The 18348-nt window shown below is 50.0% G+C and overlaps 1 protein-coding gene across 1 annotated transcript in view; it reads left to right on the forward strand.

The window, feature by feature from the left end:
* The window catches only part of LOC123355355 (maestro heat-like repeat family member 5), a 659562-nt gene that overhangs the window by 451616 nt on the left and 189598 nt on the right, over nt 1–18348 (forward strand). The gene's annotated exons all lie outside the window — the stretch shown is intronic.

Raw genomic sequence — 18348 nt, forward strand, 5'->3', positions numbered from 1 at the left:
GGACATGTGCCTTTTTGGTGCCATCAGTCATTTTAAAATTGGATTTAATATATCCTTATTGGCTATATTAATCACTGTAGCTTTCATGCCTTTTCCTCATTTTAAGAGGAAAATATGCCTCCTGTAGAATTCTAAATTGAGTAAATATGTGTATGACTCATGCATGATTTGTGTGACCGTGAGATGAGCTCTTTTAGGAGAGCGTGTAATGTTGCCATTCAGGATCCCATGGGTGAAGGGATAAGAGAGCCGTGGGAGGGGCGGAGAAGGGGGGAATAGATAATTCTGGGGTGCCAGGACATGGGGAGGGTGTGTGCAGGGTTACAGCTAAGAAGCAGCAGGGAGGTAGGAGGTAGTGAGAGATGAGGAGAAAATACAAGAAGCTCCCAAGGTGCCGGGAAGTGGTGCCGGCTGAGAGTAATGGGAAGAAGGGGAAGGGAGTGTGGAGGAAGGGCACCCGGGAAGTGGGCTGGGTGGGTCATTGGGAGGGAGGAGGGGTTTGGGAATCTAGAGCTGTGGGGGATCCCAGACCTTTAACCCTCAATCCCTACTGAAGCCTTGTTGCTTTAGAGCCTACACTCCAGTTTTATTTCTGTTCAGTTTCACTTCTTTTTACATTTTTCCCCCCAAATATCATTATTTTAACATTTGACCTCCCTCTCCCACTCATAACCCCTCTCCCCATATAACCTCCCCATGTCTATGCTCAGTGACCCTGGCCACTGATCCTGAGTCCTTGCTGCATTCCTCCCTGTGACGATGCGGTTCTGGCGGGACCCAACGGAGAGTGCCAAATCAGGACCAATTGCTCAAACAGGGCAGTCACAGCCCTAGGCTGGGGTTTTTCCACCTCTAAGGCAAACCAAACCAGCCAGACAAAGAGGACTTTGGTTTCACCCCACTGGCTAACCACAAGTCACACAAGCAATTCCCTTAGACCCTCCAGTCTCCCAGTATCACCACCAGTGCCACTCGTCCTGGGGATGAATGGTTATGAAAACCAACACCCCAATAAAAGAAAACGCTTCTCTCGATCCCAAAGGACCAAGCCCCAGACCCAGGTCAATATACACATCAGATCTTACCCACAAATCACGCTCTTGCCAATCCTTTAGAATCTAAAATCTAAAGGTTTATTCATGAAGGAAAAAAGGTAGAGATGAGAACTAGAATTGGTTAAATGGAATCAATTACATTCAGTAATGGCAAAGTTCTTAGTTCAGGCTTGTAGCAGTGATGGCATAAACTGCAGGTTCAAATCAAGTCTCTGGAATACATCCCCCGCTGGGATGGGTCATCAGTCCTTTGTGCAGAGCTTCAGTTTGTAGCAAAGTCCCTCCAGAGGTAAGCAGCAGGATTGTAGACCAGATGGAGATGAGGCATCAGCCTTAGATAGGTGTAACGGGTTGGGACTCACCCCCGCGGCGCCTCCTGCTGGTGACTCTGGGAATTAGCTCATTCCAGTGGAGCGCCTCCTCCTGGTGGTGTCCCGTCCATTGTTCTGTCCTCTGTTATCTCTGGACCCGCGTTGCTGCGTGCTCGGCGGCGTCCTCTTCGAGGCCACTGCCCTCCGGCAGTGCCCCTTAGTCCTTCTGCGCCCCCTTCCGGGGGGGTCAGTGCTCAGCGGTCTCACACCCCAGTCACTATGTGCAATCGCCCTCTGAGTCTAATCCCTCCTGTCAGGGATCTGGCGTAGCAAGATGGCCACTCCCTACAGCCAATGGCTGGGTGCACTGCAAAGGGTGAAGGGGGGGACCCAGGCCCGCCCTCTACTCTGGGTCCTGTCCCAGGGACCCTCTGGCATCAGCCTCGCTGTCCTTCTCTCCCCTTCCGCTGTCTGTTTCCCTGGGCCGCTTCCCCTACGGCCCCTTGCACCCGCTAGGCCCTTCCCTTCAGGGCCTGCAGCCTGACAGGCTACGGGTTCAAGCTCCCTAGCCTCCCCAAGCCTGGCCAGCACTGCGCTGTCCGCGGTGCTAGTCTCCTCCCTTGGAGACTGACCTTCCCCTGTCAAAGGCCTGGGACAGACTGACTACTCCTGCTCTGGGCAGCCTTTATATACCCCTGAGCCTGGCCCTGATTGGCTGTCTCTAAGCTGGGCCCTGATTGGCTCTCAATAAGCCCCTCTCTGATTGGTTCACTGTCTGCACAGGTGCCCTGGCCTGCCGCAGCCCACTTTCACAAGGAGTGGGGCAATTCGCCCCACTACACACCCTCCCCCTTAAGAACCCTCTTGGGGGGGAAAGAGAGAAATCCCCTATCGCCCCTGTGCTCCTCGCAACTGGGCCCTCAGGGAATCTCTTTCAAAGCGCAGGTCCTCCACTAATTGGAGCCACCTGCTTCCTTCTTCTATTGTTTGGGTCCCCACCGTAGACCTCTCTGGTCCTACGTGGGTTCCCACATCGGTTTGGGTCCCCACCTCGGCCCTCTTGGCCCTTAAGTGTGTTCCCTGGTTAAGGTGGGGCCTCTCTACCCCAGCCTCCTTCTCTCTGGAGGCCTCAGTCTGGCCTACCCCTTCCTGGCAGCTAGTCCCAGACCGAACCTTAGTTTCAGACACTCCCCCTCTTTGCCTCAGGGGGCAATGCCTCTTTATGTGGCCCTTTTTGTGGCAGTGGAAGCACCCTCGGTGCCTTCCCCCTGCCACGGACCTGCTCGTGATTGTTTGGGCCCTAGCCCCTTCTTCTGGGCTGGCCCAGGCCTTGGGAGCCCTGCAGGGGCACTCCCTTTTCAGGTGTCCCGACTCCCCACAGACCCAACAAGCTGGTGGCCCCCCTGTTACTCTCACAGGGGGAGCCTTGTCTGGGTGAGGCCTCTCTGCCCCAACCCAGTAGGGACACTCCCTCCTGAAGTGGCATAACAGTTCCTAGACCCAGGCCCCGGCCTCTCGCCCTGGGTGCCTGGTCTCCTATATGGTCTCTGATATGGTCTGGGTGCCCACCCCCGGAGCAGCCAGAGCACCTCTCTCTGCTGCTCGGCAAGCCGAGCCACCCAGGCCCTCCAGTACAAGTCCTGTTTCTCCATCATCCCTGTTTCTCAGTCTCTTAGTCTCTCAATGTGGCACAACTGCCTCGCTCTTGTCCCTTGTATCAGGGACGGACCGCTCGTGCCTGCATTCTCCACCACGTGTAACGGGTTGGGACTCACCCCCGCGGCGCCTCCTGCTGGTGACTCTGGGAATTAGCTCATTCCAGTGGAGCGCCTCCTCCTGGTGGTGTCCCGTCTGTTGTTCTGTCCTCTGTTATCTCTGGACCCGCGTTGCTCCGTGCTCGGCGGCGTCCTCTTCGAGGCCACTGCCCTCCGGCAGTGCCCCTTAGTCCTTCTGCGCCCCCTTCCGGGGGGGTCAGTGCTCAGCGGTCTCACACCCCAGTCACAATGTGAGAGAATTCAGACAGGGTTTCTGTCCTTTCCACATGTCAATTCCCCCCAGCATTTTTCCCTGGTAATGGACATTCTAGGTTCTGCCACACTGTGTAGCACAAAATGACCTTATTCCAGTACAGGCCTAGCCCCCTCCCACCAGGATGTAACCCTCCTAGACATAGTGAAACCCTCCCAGTAGCAGAGTCTCTCTGTTACACTTATACAGTTTGTAGATGATACCAAGCTGGGAGGGGCTGCAAGCAGTGATGAGCTGCCAAATTTTTAACAACGGGTTCCCTCCTCCCTCCAAAATTTTAACAACGGGTTCCCTCCTTCCCCCCCCCCTCCGGGGGGGGGGGGTCGTGCCCCATCCAACCCCTCATGTTCCTTGACACACACACTCCGAGACCCCTGACCCATCCCCCCCTTCCCTGTCCCCTGACTAACCCCTTGCTGCCCCACCCAACCCCTCCTCTCATTCTCAATGGCCCCCCAGAACCCCTACCCCATACAACTACCCCTTCTCTCTGTCCCTGAGTGCCCCCACCACCTCATCCAACCCTGCTCTTTCCTGACTGCTCCCCGGGACCCTTGCCCCCATTCAATCCCCCTGTTCCCTGCCCTCTGACCCCCCCACACCCAAACTCCCCTACCCTCTCTCCAACACCCTCTCCCTGCCCCCTTACCGCGCTGCCTGGACGTGGCTGGGCCAGGACAGGAGTCGCGTGGCCGGAGCCGGAGGATGCGGAGGGAGCCCGGCGGCCGGAGCCAGGTGGCTGGCCGGGTGGAGCCAGGGAGGGCTGCGGCCAGAGCTGGAGCCGGGCAGCCGGCGTCATGCCCAGACCCGCGCTGCCGGAGCCCGGCCCCCTGGCAAAACAGCAGGGGCGGCTGGAGCCACGGGGCCAGGCCAGGCTGGAGGTGGGGGGCCGTGTCCAGAGCCGGGCATCCCGGTAGGTGGGGGCTCGGCAGGGCCGGGGGGGGGGCGGGCAGGGCCGGGAACGCGGGGGGGGGGGGCCGGGCAGGGCCGGGAACGCGGGGGGGGGGGCCCCGCAGGGCCGGGAACGCGGGGGGGGGGGCCGGGCAGGGCCGGGAACGCGGGGCCGGGAACGCGGGGGGGGGGCCCTGCAAGGCCGTGAACGCGGGGCCGGGAACGCGGGGGGGGGGGGCCCTGCAGGGCCGTGAACGCGGGGCCGGGAACGCGGGGGGGGGGGGCCGGGCAGGGCCGCGAACGCGGGGCCGGGAACGCGGGGGGGGGGGGCCGGGCAGGGCCGGGAACGCGGGGGGGGGGGGGGCCGGGCAGGGCCGCGAACGCGGGGCCGGGAACGCGGGGGGGGGGCGGGCAGGGCCGCGAACGCGGGGCCGGGAACGCGGGGGGGGGGGGCCGGGCAGGGCCGCGAACGCGGGGCCGGGAACGCGGGGGGGGGCCGGGCAGGGCCGCGAACGCGGGGCCGGGAACGCGGGGGGGGGGCGGGGACCCGGGGACGGGGAGGCCGGGCAGGGCCGCGGGGGGGGGGATGCGGCCAGGGAGGGTCGGGCGGGGACCCGGGGACGGTAGGTGGGGGCACGGCAGGGCGGGGGGGTGCGGCCGGAGCCGGGCGGCCAGGGAGGGGTTCAGGGGGAGTCGGGGACGCGGGGCCGGGCAGGGTCGCGGCCGGGGAGGCGGGGACGGGTCGCGGCCAGGGCACACGCCCCCCCCCCAGTTTCCTACCTTAGGGTCGTCTTCCTGGGCCGGGGAAGCCTGCCTGCTTCTCAGCCCTCCCAGGCTTCCCGCGCGAACAGCTGATTCGCGGGAAGCCCTGGGGGAGGAGAAGCAAGGAGGAGCTTCATGGCAGGAGGTGGAGGCAGAATTAATTAGACGCCGGACAGAGAACTTTAGCAAGCGGTTCGCTGTCCGGCGTCTAATTTTAGCAAACGGTTCGCGCGAACCGTTGCGAACCGTCTGCAGCTCACCCCTGGCTGCAAGTGCTTTGGAGGCTAGAATTACAATTCAAAATGATCTGGGCAAACTGGAGAATATAGGATGAAATTCAATGAGGACAAATCCAAAGTACTCCACTTAGGAAGGAACAATCTGTTGCACACATACAAGACAGGAAATGACTGCCTAGGAAGGAGCACAGCAGAAACGGATCTGGGAGTCACAGTGGATCACAAGCTAAATATGAGTCAACAGTGTTACACTGTTGGAAAAAACCCAAGTATAATCCTGAGATGTATTAGCAGGAGTATTGTAAGCAAGACATGAGAAGTAATTCTTCCGCTCTACTCTGCACTGATTAGGCCTCAACTGGAGTAATGTGTCCAGTTCTGGGTGCCACATTTCAGGAAAGATGTGGAAAAATTGGAGAAAGTCCAGAGAAGAGCAATAAAAATGATTAAAGGTCTAGAAAACATCACCTATAAGGGAAGACTGAAAAAATTGTGTTTGTTTAGTCAGGAGAAGATATGATCAGCTTTCAAGTACATAAAAGTTTATTTCAAGGAGGAAGGAGAAACATTGTTCTTAACCTCTGAGGACAGGACAAGAAGCAATGGGCTTAAATTGCAGCAAGGAAGGTTTAGGTTGGACATTAGGAAAAACTCCCTGTCAGGGTGGTTAAGCACTGGAATAAATTGCCTAGGGAGGTTGTGGAATCCCATCATTGGGGATTTTTAAGAGCAGGCTGGACAAATACCTCTCAGGGATGGTCTAGATCAGGGGTGGCCAACATGTGGCTCTTTAGAATTTAATACGCGGCTCCATGTACAGGCACCAACTCTGGGGCTGGTGCTACAGGCACCAACTTTCCAATGTGCTGGGTGTGCTCACTACTCAGCTACAGGCCCTGCCCCCACTCCACCCTTTCCCACCCCCTTCCCTGAGCCTGCAGTGCCCACGCTCCATCCCCCCCGTCCCCCCCACCGAGTGTCTTGCATAGCATGAACAGCTGATCGGGAGTGCGAGGGGGGGGGGTGCTGATTAGTGCGGCTTCCCATGGGTGGGAGGCACTGGGAGCAGGGGGTGGGAGCTGATGATTCTTTAGCAATGTATATTGGTAAATTCTGGCTCTTTCTCAGGCTCAGGTTGGCCACTCCTGGTCTAGATAATACTTCATCCTGCCTTGAGTGCAGGGGACTGGACTAGCTACCTCTCAAGGTCCCTTCCAGTTCTGTGATTCTATGAACCAAAGGCCAGAGATGAGCAGAATCAAAGAAGTCACTCTGGGGATTCTCCCTGTCATTGTCCCCAAGGCAGCTCTCTCAGATTAACTAAGTTATTTGATGCTCCAGCCTTTACACAGTCTCTCCTGGGAGTGCCCCTTTCATGGGCTGGGCCTAGTTTTAGCTTTTGGGAAGCGTAAACCTGGGGGCTCTGAGATTGGGCCTTCTTGCCTCAGCACACCTTGTTTCTTTCTGTGGCTCCCCAGTGAGTCCAAATGAGTAGATACTCCTCATACAGACTGTGAACATAAGAATGTGTTTTGTGTTTAGACTTTATTGAATGCTTGTAAGTTGCTGCCTGAGTTAACATCTGACTAGTTGCATTGTGAGCCTCTGTGGCTCTGTAAATCACCAAACAGGAGAGAGACTTTACCTATGTGAAGTGCTGATTGGCAACAGAATGCATTACACCCTGCCTGGCAGGAAAGGTCCATCAACACCAGAGAGACTATTATGGGATGTTAACAAAGACACAAGACTGTTGTTGTGCTCTTCACTTCCCAGTAGCTAAGTTTCCTGCTCAGAGCACATGGTAGGAAGGGGATGAAAAACCCCGTAGAGAAGGAACTGATTGTCTGTATGATGCCTGGACTGGGGGGGGGGGGGCAAAGTTTCTAGGCATAAGCAAGAGATCCCCAGCTGCTTAGCCTGGGTTAGTCCTAAAGAATATGTAGAGCTTGCTTATTACAGAAGCTTCTATTACCTTTTAAATTTAAGACTGCAGCTCATCTGCATCTATAGGATTACCTGCTTTAACTTTGTTAACAACTCTCGTTTCCTTTTAAATAAGTCTTAATACAGGTTATGACAGGACTGGCTACAAGTGTCTTTGTTGGAAGATCTAAGATTTAATTGACCTAAGGAAGTGACCGGTCCTTTGGGACTGGCAGTAACTTGAACATTGCTGTGATTTGTGCTGTAAGGCAGTGGTTCTCAACCAGGGCCCCCCTGGGGGGCCGTGAGCAGCTTTCAGGGGGCTGCCAAGCAAAGCTGGCATTAGACTCACTGAGTCCCAGGGCAGAAAGCTGAAGTCCCAGCGCATGGGGCTGAAGTCCAGGGCCCTGAGCCCCATCACCAGGGCTGAAGCCAAAGCCTAAGCAATGTAGCTTTGCGGGGGCCCCTGTGGCATGGGGCCGCAGGCAGTTGCCCTGCTTGCTACCCCTAACGCCAGCCCTGGATTTTATATGCAGAAAACCAGTTATTGTGGCCCACATGGGCAGTGGAGTTTTTATAGAGTGTGTGGGGGTGGGGGGGTAGGGGGTGGGGGGCTCAGAAAGAAAAAGGTTGGGAACCCCTGGAGTAAGGGACCACCTGTCACAAAGGTGAGCTCACCTGCGTGGTGAGATATATGGGATCACCCAAGAGGACTGTCTGTGATTCCATGTTAATGCTGTTACAATGCCTGAAGCGTTTACACTGGATACTTGGTTGGTGAAATCTCCATACAGACCTCACACCCAATTTGGGGTTTGTGCCCTGCTTCTCACCAGTCTGCCTGAGGCTGGTGCTAGTGCTCTCGAGTCACTGAAGACAGTGTTACAGAGAGAGGAGCTGTGACTTCCCCAAGGTCACTAAACAGGTCCATGACAGAGCCAGGAACAGATCCTGTTAACTCCCGAGCCCCGTCACTCGCAGCTTGGAAAGGTCCCCAGTGCACACTGTAGGAAGAGGTGTGCAGGGATTGCAAATGAGCTGCTCTGCCAAGACAGCCTGCACATCCATGGACAAACCACCTTGCTGGGGGTGTGTCCCCTGGGTCAGGAGAAGTCAGTGTCCAGTCCTGTGGGGCTGTGCTCCTGGCTCATACCTCCAGCACTCACTGCTGCCCCTCCGTTACCAGCTGCACTGTTCAGTCAGCCTCAGGCCTCAGGGAGGTCACAGCCCCTCTCCCCACCCCAAACCTTCAAACTGGGACATGGTGCACCAGTGCCAGAGTGCACTAGTGTAAATTCTGTCTACACTAAGGGTTTGCACCAGTGCCTAAAACAGCAGTGTGGCAGAGACCTTCAGAAACAGCAGTACGGTGGCACTAGAACCTATTTCTAGCTTGGTCACAGACAGCCTGGGTGACCTTGGACACGTCAATGTTTCTCCTCCCAACTTTAGTCTCTTTATCCAACTGCCCACTCAGTGGGGTCTCCTTTCTCTCCAGAGCTGCTCACCACTAAAATCTGTGTGGGTGTCCCCAGAGCTAAGGCAGTTCAGCTCTGGAACAGTCTTACAAGGGGGCTGGGGAGTCTCTTTCCCTGGAAGTTTTTAAGAACAAATAGGACAAAGCTCTGTCAGAGATAATCTACATATACTTGGTCCTGCCTCAGCAGAGAAAGCTGGACTTGATGACATCTTGAGGTCCTATCTAGCCCTACATTTCTAGGATGCTATGCAATATATACATATAAAAACACAACATACAGAATAAAACTCACCACAACATAATGTCAGGCAAATTCAGGGGGAAAAAAAACACAACCTACACTCCACAGCATAAAATGACAATACAAAGGAAAAGAAAGCAACACGATGCGAACTATGACATCCTAGGACAAAAGTACACAATGGAAAACAAGCTGAGGCAAAACAATTCACCATAAAACTGCTACACAAGATGGTGCGATCACAGTTCCAAATGGCACCATGCAAAACAGCTCAGCGTAGAACATGACGCAGCACAAAAGAGAATTATTTCAATGTAGGCCTGGAAGGGATGTGGGGAAGTCATCTACTCCAGCCCGCTGTGTTGAGGCAGGACCAAGTATCCCTAGACATTTGCAGACTGGCGTATCGCTAACCTGGTCTTAAAAACCTCCAATGAAGGAAATTCCACAGCCTCCCTTGGAAGCCAATACAGGGCAAACACAGACCAAAACAATGCTGTACACACACATGCTGGGCTTGCGGTTAAGGGGGGAGGCAAGAATTGAAACAATCTGGGTTCAGTTCCCAGTTGTGCCGCAAATTCTCCACGCAAACTTGTTACACACCGGTGGTTGGCCCGTACCACTGACTTGGGCCCACACGGCTCAGGCTGTGGGGCTGTTTAATTGTCATGTAGAAGTTCCGGCTTCGGCTGCAGCCCAAGGTCTGGCACACTCCCACCTCGCAGGGTCCTAAGGTGAAAAGAGACAAATTCATATTATAATTAAGGCACAAATATTCAACAGCGAGGATGATTCACCACAGGAACAAGCTACCAAGGAAAGTGGTGGATTCTCTGTCTCCTGACGTCATTTCATGAAGACTAGATGCCTTTCTGGAATGTGTTTACTTCAAAAGTAGCTAGTGTGTCATACAGGAGGCCTGTGATATGCAGGGGTCAGATTAGATGCTCTAATGGTCTCTTCTGGCAATAAAGTCGACTAATTTCCTTAAAACTGAATGTAGCATTGGGAGGGGTGTGGCAGTGACATCACAAAGGCCTTTTGCAGGACCTCAGACTATTGGCCAAAGGTGGTGGAGAGGTGGTGACCTCACAGAGAGATGCTGACATCAGCCAGGCAGGACAGGGGCGAGGGGCCAGGGAAACCTCAGAGACCCTGTGGCTTTGCTTCAGCAAGTCTCCTTCTCGAGGTCTCTCTTTGAGGACTGGGGGAGTATTGGGGTTCACGTACCTGAGCGCCAGGAGGAACCTCTTTCGAGTTTTCTCCTTCCCTTTTAGTGATTTTACTTGAAAACAGCCAACCCTGTTTAGAAGGTAAGAGCCTCCTCGAGGTTTGAAACTGTTCAGTCTGATCCATCTGGTGACAGTTGAATTCATGGAAAACATGATCTTAAGGAGGCAGAATTTTATTCCAAACCTGGGATCTTGTCCCTTAGAATCACTGAGGACATTAGGGTTTGTCCTTTTTGTTTCACCTTTTCCTCCATCCATCCCTCCTTTCTCTTCCTCTCTTGCTTCTTTTCTCCTTTCTCCTGTTCCCCTCCTAACACCAGGAGAGGGTGTGTGTGTGTGTGTTGCGGGGGAGTGCTCGGCAGCTCTCACTGTGGGAGGTCCACCCAAAACTGTGGAGCTGCAGTAGTGCTGGGGCAGTGATCCCCGCCAGTGACCTGGGCCATCCTTTGAGCTCTCTGGTGAGACCCCTCAGCCTCCCATCCTCAGTCTCTACCCTGATTGTCTGAGCAGGGGGTTAATGACAGGGAGGAGACTCAAGGCCTTTTTGTTCTCTTTTAAGACCAAGTAAATAAGTCATAACCACTTATATGTTTGATGGATTTTGCTGCTTCTCTGCATTAATTGTCTCTGAGCAGTTCATGATTCTCTCTAACATTGCAGTTCTCCTAAAATACTGGCTGAATAATTACTGTGCATACTTGTTGGTCTGGAGCTCATCTGAGAGCACTTTATTGAGGTCATTCAATGTATGAAATTCAAGATCTGATGGTTAATATGAAAATCAGGGCTCTGCGGTCCTATTCCCAATTCTGCCATTGACTGGCTGTGTGACCTAAGACAAGTCAATTTTCCTTTCTCAGCCTGAGCGTCTCCCTCTTTCAAGTAGGGATAATAATGATCCGCTCCTACCTACATCAACACACTCACTCTACCCCAACACACACACACACTGTCTCTCCCCACACACAAACAGTCTCCACACTGCAGCTGAAAAGCAGCTGGCAATCTAGTAGGATGACCCTGGAACAATGGGATAGAGAAACCTGCATCACTGAAAGTGCAGCCACAAAGACACCGTGGGCCCTTTTTAAAGACACCATAATAGAGGCCCAACTTCAATGTATACCCCAAATTAAGAAAAACAGTAAAAGAACTAAAAAAGAGCCACCGTGGCTTAACAACCATGTAAAAGAAGCAGTGAGAGATAAAAAGACTTCCTTTAAAAAGTGGAAGTCAAATCCAAATGAGGCAAATAGAAAGGAGCACAAACACTGTCAACTTAAGTGCAAGAGTGTAATAAGAAAAGCCAAAGAGGAGTTTGAAGAACGGCTAGCCAAAAACTCCACAGGTAATAACAAAATGTTTTTTAAGTACATCAGAAGCAGGAAGCCTGCTAAACAACCAATGGGGCCCCTTGACGATCAAAATACAAAAGGAGCGCTTAAAGATGATAAAGTCATTGCGGAGAAACTAAATGGATTCTTTGCTTCAGTCTTCACGGCTGAGGATGTTGGGGAGATTCCCAAACCTGAGCTGGCTTTTGTAGGTGACAAATCTGAGGAACTGTCACAGATTGAAGTATCACTAGAGGAGGTTTTGGAATTAATTGATAAACTCAACATTAACAAGTCACCGGGACCAGATGGCATTCACCCAAGAGTTCTGAAAGAACTCAAATGTGAAGTTGCGGAACTATTAACTAAGGTTTGTAACCTGTCCTTTAAATCGGCTTTGGTACGCGATGACTGGAAGTTAGCTAATGTAACGCCAATATTTAAAAAGGGCTCTAGGGGTGATCCCGGCAATTACAGACCGGTAAGTCTAACGTCGGTACCGGGCAAATTAGTTGAAACAATAGTAAAGAATAAAATTGTCAGACACATAGAAAAACATAAACTCTTGAGCAATAGTCAACATGGTTTCTGTAAAGGGAAATCATGTCTTACTAATCTATTAGAGTTCTTTGAAGGGGTCAACAAACATGTGGACAAGGGGGATCCGGTGGACATAGTGTACTTAGATTTCCAGAAAGCCTTTGACAAGGTCCTTCACCAAAGGCTCTTACGTAAATTAAGCTGTCATGGGATTAAAGGAAAGGTCCTTCCATGGATTGAGAACTGGTTAAAGGACAGGGAACAAAGGGTAGGAATTAATGGTAAATTCTCAGAATGGAGAGGGGTAACTAGTGGTGTTCCCCAAGGGTCAGTCCTAGGACCAATCCTATTCAATTTATTCATAAATGATCTGGAGAAAGGGGTAAACAGTGAGGTGGCAAAGTTTGCAGATGATACTAAACTACTCAAGATAGTTAAGACCAACGCAGATTGTGAAGAACTTCAAAAAGATCTCACAAAACTAAGTGATTGGGCAACAAAATGGCAAATGAAATTTAATGTGGATAAATGTAAAGTAATGCACATTGGAAAAAATAACCCCAACTATACATACAACATGATGGGGGCTAATTTAGCTACAACGAGTCAGGAAAAAGATCTTGGAGTTATCGTGGATAGTTCTCTGAAGATGTCCACGCAGTGTGCAGAGGCGGTCAAAAAGCAAACAGGATGTTAGGAATCATTAAAAAGGGGATAGAGAATAAGACTGAGAATATATTATTGCCCTTATATAAATCCATGGTACGCCCACATCTCGAACACTGTGTACAGATGTGGTCTCCTCACCTCAAAAAAGATATTCTAGCACTAGAAAAGGTTCAGAAAAGAGCAACTAAAATGATTAGGGGTTTAGAGAGGGTCCCATATGAGGAAAGATTAAAGAGGCTAGGACTCTTCAGTTTGGAAAAGAGAAGACTAAGGGGGGACATGATAGAGGTATATAAAATCATGAGTGATGTTGAGAAAGTGGATAAGGAAAAGTTATTTACTTATTCCCATAATACAAGAACTAGGGCTTCAGTTTGTAGCAAAGTCCCTCCAGAGGTATGAAGCAGGACTGAAGACAAGATGGAGATGAGGCATCAGTCTTTTATAGTCTCTTGCCATGTGGTCTTTACTTTCTTTGTCCCAAGGACACTCTATCCAGCACGTGACATCGAAAAACCTTAGATTTCTGTCCATAGTCAGGTCCCTGCTCACCTTGCTGAGCCTAAAGGCATATCTGCCTTCTCTCAATGGGTCAATTGTATAGCTGATGGTCCTTAATGGGCCATCAAGCAGGCTAGGCAGAGCTGACACCAATTTGTCTGGCTGGGGTGTTCCCCAGAAGCATAGCACAAGTTGGAAATACAGGCAGCATAGAGACAATATTCATAATGTCAACTACAAAAATGATACATTTCTAGAGATAGCATAATTATAATCAGCCAATCATAACCTCTCCATAGACCCTTTATGTGACCACCTTTATACAATATTGGCTGCAAATATAGAACAGTGGTCGCAACGGTGATCTATACAGTTACAGATTATGTCAAGAACGTCAGTTTTGGTGTCCTCATTTGAAAAAGATGGTGTGAAATTGGAGTTGAGGCAGCAAAGAGCCACCAAATGTTCTGAGGGCTGGAGAAAAATGCCTTCTAGTGAGCTATTGAAAAAGCTCAACCTGTTTAGCTTATCCAAAGAAGATTGAAAGGTGACTTCATTGAAATGTTGAAGTGCCTTACTGGAGAGGAAAGATTGGCTATTAAAGGGCTCTTTAATGTAGCAGAGAAATGTATAAAAAAACCCAATGGCTGGAAGGTGAAAAGAGACAAATTCATATTACAATTAAGGCACAAATATTCAACAGCGAGGATGATTCACCACAGGAACAAGCTACCAAGGAAAGTGGTGGATTCTCCGTCTCCTGACGTCATTTCATTAAGACTAGATGCCTTTCTGGAATGTGTTTACCCCAAAAGTAGCTAGTGTGTCATACAGGAGGCCTGTGATATGCAGGGGTCAAATTATATGCTCTAATGGTCTCTTCTGGCAATAAAGTCGACTAATTTCTTTAGAACTGAATGTAACATTGGGAGCAGCAGCGTCTGATGTTTTCCTGTCTAGCCGGCTTGCTTCCTAGAACGAACACTCCTTGAGTGGGGTGATCCACAGGGAGTAGCTCAAACCTCCAAAGTGCCTGGCCAGGGGCAGGACATTAGCCCAGCAAGGGAGGGGTGTGGCAGTGACATCACAAAGGCCTTTTGCAGGACCTCAGACTATTGGCCAAAGGAGGTGGGGAGGTGGTGACCTCACAGAGAGATGCTGACATCAGCCAGTCAGGACAGGGGCGTGGGGCCAGGGAAACCTCAGAGACCCTGTGACTTTGCTTCAGCAAGTCTCCTTCTCCAGGTCTCTCTTTGAGGACTGGGGGAGTATTGGGGTTCACGTACCTGAGCGCCAGGAGGAACCTCTTTCGAGTTTTCTCCTTCCCTTTTAGTGATTTTACTTGAAAACAGCCAACCCTGTTTAGAAGGTAAGAGCCTCCTCGAGGTTTGAAACTGTTCAGTCTGATCCATCTGGTGACAGTTGAATTCATGGAAAACATGATCTTAAGGAGGCAGAATTTTATTCCAAACCTGGGATCTTGTCCCTTAGAATCACTGAGGACATTAGGGTTTGTCCTTTTTGTTTCACCTTTTCCTCCATCCATCCCTCCTTTCTCTTCCTCTCTTGCTTCTTTTCTCCTTTCTCCTGTTCCCCTCCTAACACCAGGAGAGGGTGTGTGTGTGTGTGTGTGTGTGTGTGTGTGTGTGTGTGTGTGTGTGTGTGTGTGTGTGTGTGTGTGTGTGTGTTGCGGGGGAGTGCTCGGCAGCTCTCACTGTGGGAGGTCCACCCAAAAGTGTGGAGCTGCAGTAGTGCTGGGGCAGTGATCCCCGCCAGTGACCTGGGCCATCCTTTTAGCTCTCTGGTGAGACCCCTCAGCCTCCCCTCCTCAGTCTCTACCCTGATTGGCTAAGCAGGGGGTTATTGACAGGGAGGAGACTCAGGTCCTTGTTGTTCTCTTTTAAGACCAAGTAAATAAGTCATAACCACTTATATGTTTGACAAATTTTGCTGCTTCTCTGCATTAGTGGTCTCTGAGCAGTTCATGATTCTCTCTAACATTGCAGTTCTCCTCAAATACTGGCTGAATAATTACTGTGCACACTTGTTGGACTGGAGCTCATCTAAGAGCACTTTATTGAGGTCATTCAATGTATGAAATTCAAGATCCGACGGTTAATTTGAAAATCAGGGCTCTGGGGGTCCTATTCCCAATTCAGCCATTGACTGGCTGTGTGACCTAAGACAAGTCAATTCTCCTTTCTCAGCCTGAGCGTCTCCCTCTTTCAAGTAGGGATAATAATGATCCGCTCCTATTACCTCAACACACTCACTCTTCCCCAACACACACACACACTGTCTCTCCCCACACACAAACAGTCTCCACACTGCAGCTGAAAAGCAGCTGGCAATCTAGTAGGATGACCCTGGAACAATGGGATAGAGAAACCTGCATCACTGAAAGTGCAGCCACAAAGACACCACACACCAGCTTCCCCTAGCTGGCAAAAATCAAACCTCCACAGAAAGATCCCTATGGTATCGTAGGCCAGCTTCCTAAGGCCTCAGCCTCAACCACTTAACACAGGGGCCTTTCTACACTCTGGTTCTGTTCTAACGGAAGGATCATTTCCAATTGTTCGCTCAGACCAGCTTGCCCAGCACCCTCACTGCTGTGCATCTCTGTATGTGTGGCCATGGCTGAACAGCAAGAATTCCTGCCCATTTCCCTTCTGGCTGGAGCATGGTTAGAGTGAGTTTGTGGTTAATGATGTTGCTGTAGATTGTTGGCTTCCTGCCTTGGCAATTCAGACAGTTCCTTTTCCCAACATATCTCCCGCACATCAGTCCCTGGCTGGGTCTCCTGGGCAGTGGAAAACATAAGAACATAAGAAAGGCCGTACCGGGTCAGACCAAAGGTCCATCTAGCCCAGTATCTGTCTACCGACAGTGGCCAATGCCAGGTGCCCCAGAGGGAGTGAACCTAACAGGCAATGATCAAGTGATCTTCCTCCTGCCATCCATCTCCATCCTCTGACAAACAGAGGCTAGGGACACCATTCTTACCCATCCTCGCTAATAGCCATTTATGGACTTAGCCACCATGAATTTATCCAGTTCCCTTTTAAACATTGTTATAGTCCTAGCCTTCACAACCTCCTCAGGTAAGGAGTTCCACAAGTTGACTGTGCGCTGCATGAAGAAGAACTTCCTTTTATTTGTTTTAAACCTGCTGCCTATTAATTTCATTTGGTGACCTCTAGTTCTTGTATTATGGGAATAAGTAAATAACTTTTCCTTATCCACTTTCTCAATGTCACTTATGACTTTATATACCTCTGTCATATCCCCCCTTAGTCTCCTCTTTTCCAAGCTGAAGAGTCCTAGTCTCTTTAATCTTTCCTCGTATGGGACCCTCTCCAAACCCCCAATCATATTAGTTGCCCTTTTTTGAACCTTTTCTAGTGCTAGAATATCTTTTTTGAGGTGAGGAGACCACATCTGTACACAGTATTCGAGATGTGGGCGTACCATGGATTTATATAAGGGCAATACTATATTCTCCGTCTTGTTCTCTATCCCCTTTTTAACGATTCCTAACATCCTGTTTGCTTTTTTGATCGCCTCTGCGCACAGCGTGGACATCTTCAGAGAACTATCCACAATGACTCCAAGATCTTTTTCCTGACGCGTTGTAGCTAAATTAGCCCCCATCATATTGTATGTATATTTGGGGTTATTTTTCCCAATGTGCATTACTTTACATTTATCCACATTAAATTTCATTTGCCATTTTGTTGCCCAATCACTTAGTTTTGTGAGAGCTTTTTGAAGTTCTTCACAATCTGCTTAACTATCTTGAGTAGTTTAGTATCATCTGTAAACTTTTCCACCTCACTGTTTACCCCTTTCTCCAGATCATTTATGAATAAATTGAATAGGATTGGTCCTAGGACTGACCCTTGGGGAACACCACTAGTTACCCCTCTCCATTCTGAGAATTTACCATTAATTCCTACCCTTTGTTCCCTGTCTTTTAACCAGTTCTCAATCCATGAAAGGACCTTCCCTTTTATCCCATGACAACTTAATTTACGTAAGAGCCTTTGGTGAGGGACCTTGTCAAAGGCTTTCAGGAAATCCAAGTACACTATGTCCACCGGATCCCCCTTGTCCACATGTTTGTTGACCCCTTCAAAGAACTCTAATAGATTAGTAAGACATGATTTCCCTTTACAGAAACCATGTTGACTACTGCTCAATAATTTATGTTTTTCTATGTGTCTGACAATTTTATTCTTAACTATTGTTTCAACTAATTTGCCCCGTACTGACGTTAGACTTACCGGTCTGTAATTGCCGGGATCACCTCTAGAGCCCTTTTTAAATATTGGCGTTACATTAGCTAACTTCCAATCATTGGGTACCGAAGCCGATTTAAAGGACAGGTTACAAACCTTAGTTAATAGTTCCGCAACTTCACATTTGAGTTCTTTCAGAACTCTTGGGTGAATGCCATCTGGTCCCGGTGACTTGTTAATGTTGAGTTTATCAATTAATTCCAAAACCTCCTCTAGTGACACTTCAATCTGTGACAGTTCCTCAGATTTGTCACCTACAAAAGCCAGCTCAGGTTTGGGAATCTCCCTAACATCCTCAGCCGTGAAGACTGAAGCAAAGAATTCATGTAGTTTCTCCGCAATGACTTTATCGTCTTTAAGCGCTCCTTTTGTATTTTGATCGTCAAGGGGCCCCACTGGTTGTTTAGCAGGCTTCCTGCTTCTGATGTACTTAAAAAACATTTTGTTATTACCTGTGGAGTTTTTGGCTAGCCGTTCTTCAAACTCCTCTTTGGCTTTTCTTATTACACTCTTGCACTTAAGTTGACAGTGTTTATGCTCCTTTCTATTTGCCTCACTAGGATTTGACTTCCACTTTTTAAAGGAAGTCTTTTTATCTCTCACTGCTTCTTTTACATGGTTGTTAAGCCACGATGGCTCTTTTTTAGTTCTTTTACTGTGTTTCTTAATTTGGGGTATACATTGAAGTTGGGCCTCTATTATGGTGTCTTTAAAAAGGGCCCATGCAACTTGCAGGGATTTCATTTTAGTCACTCTACCTTTTAACTGTTGTTTAACTTTTGTTTAACTAACCATCTGCTTCCTCACCATGGGGAACAGGGGCAGAAAATGCTTT

This window comes from Mauremys mutica, chromosome 23, assembly GCF_020497125.1.
Source record: "Mauremys mutica isolate MM-2020 ecotype Southern chromosome 23, ASM2049712v1, whole genome shotgun sequence".
NCBI lineage: Eukaryota > Metazoa > Chordata > Testudines > Geoemydidae > Mauremys > Mauremys mutica.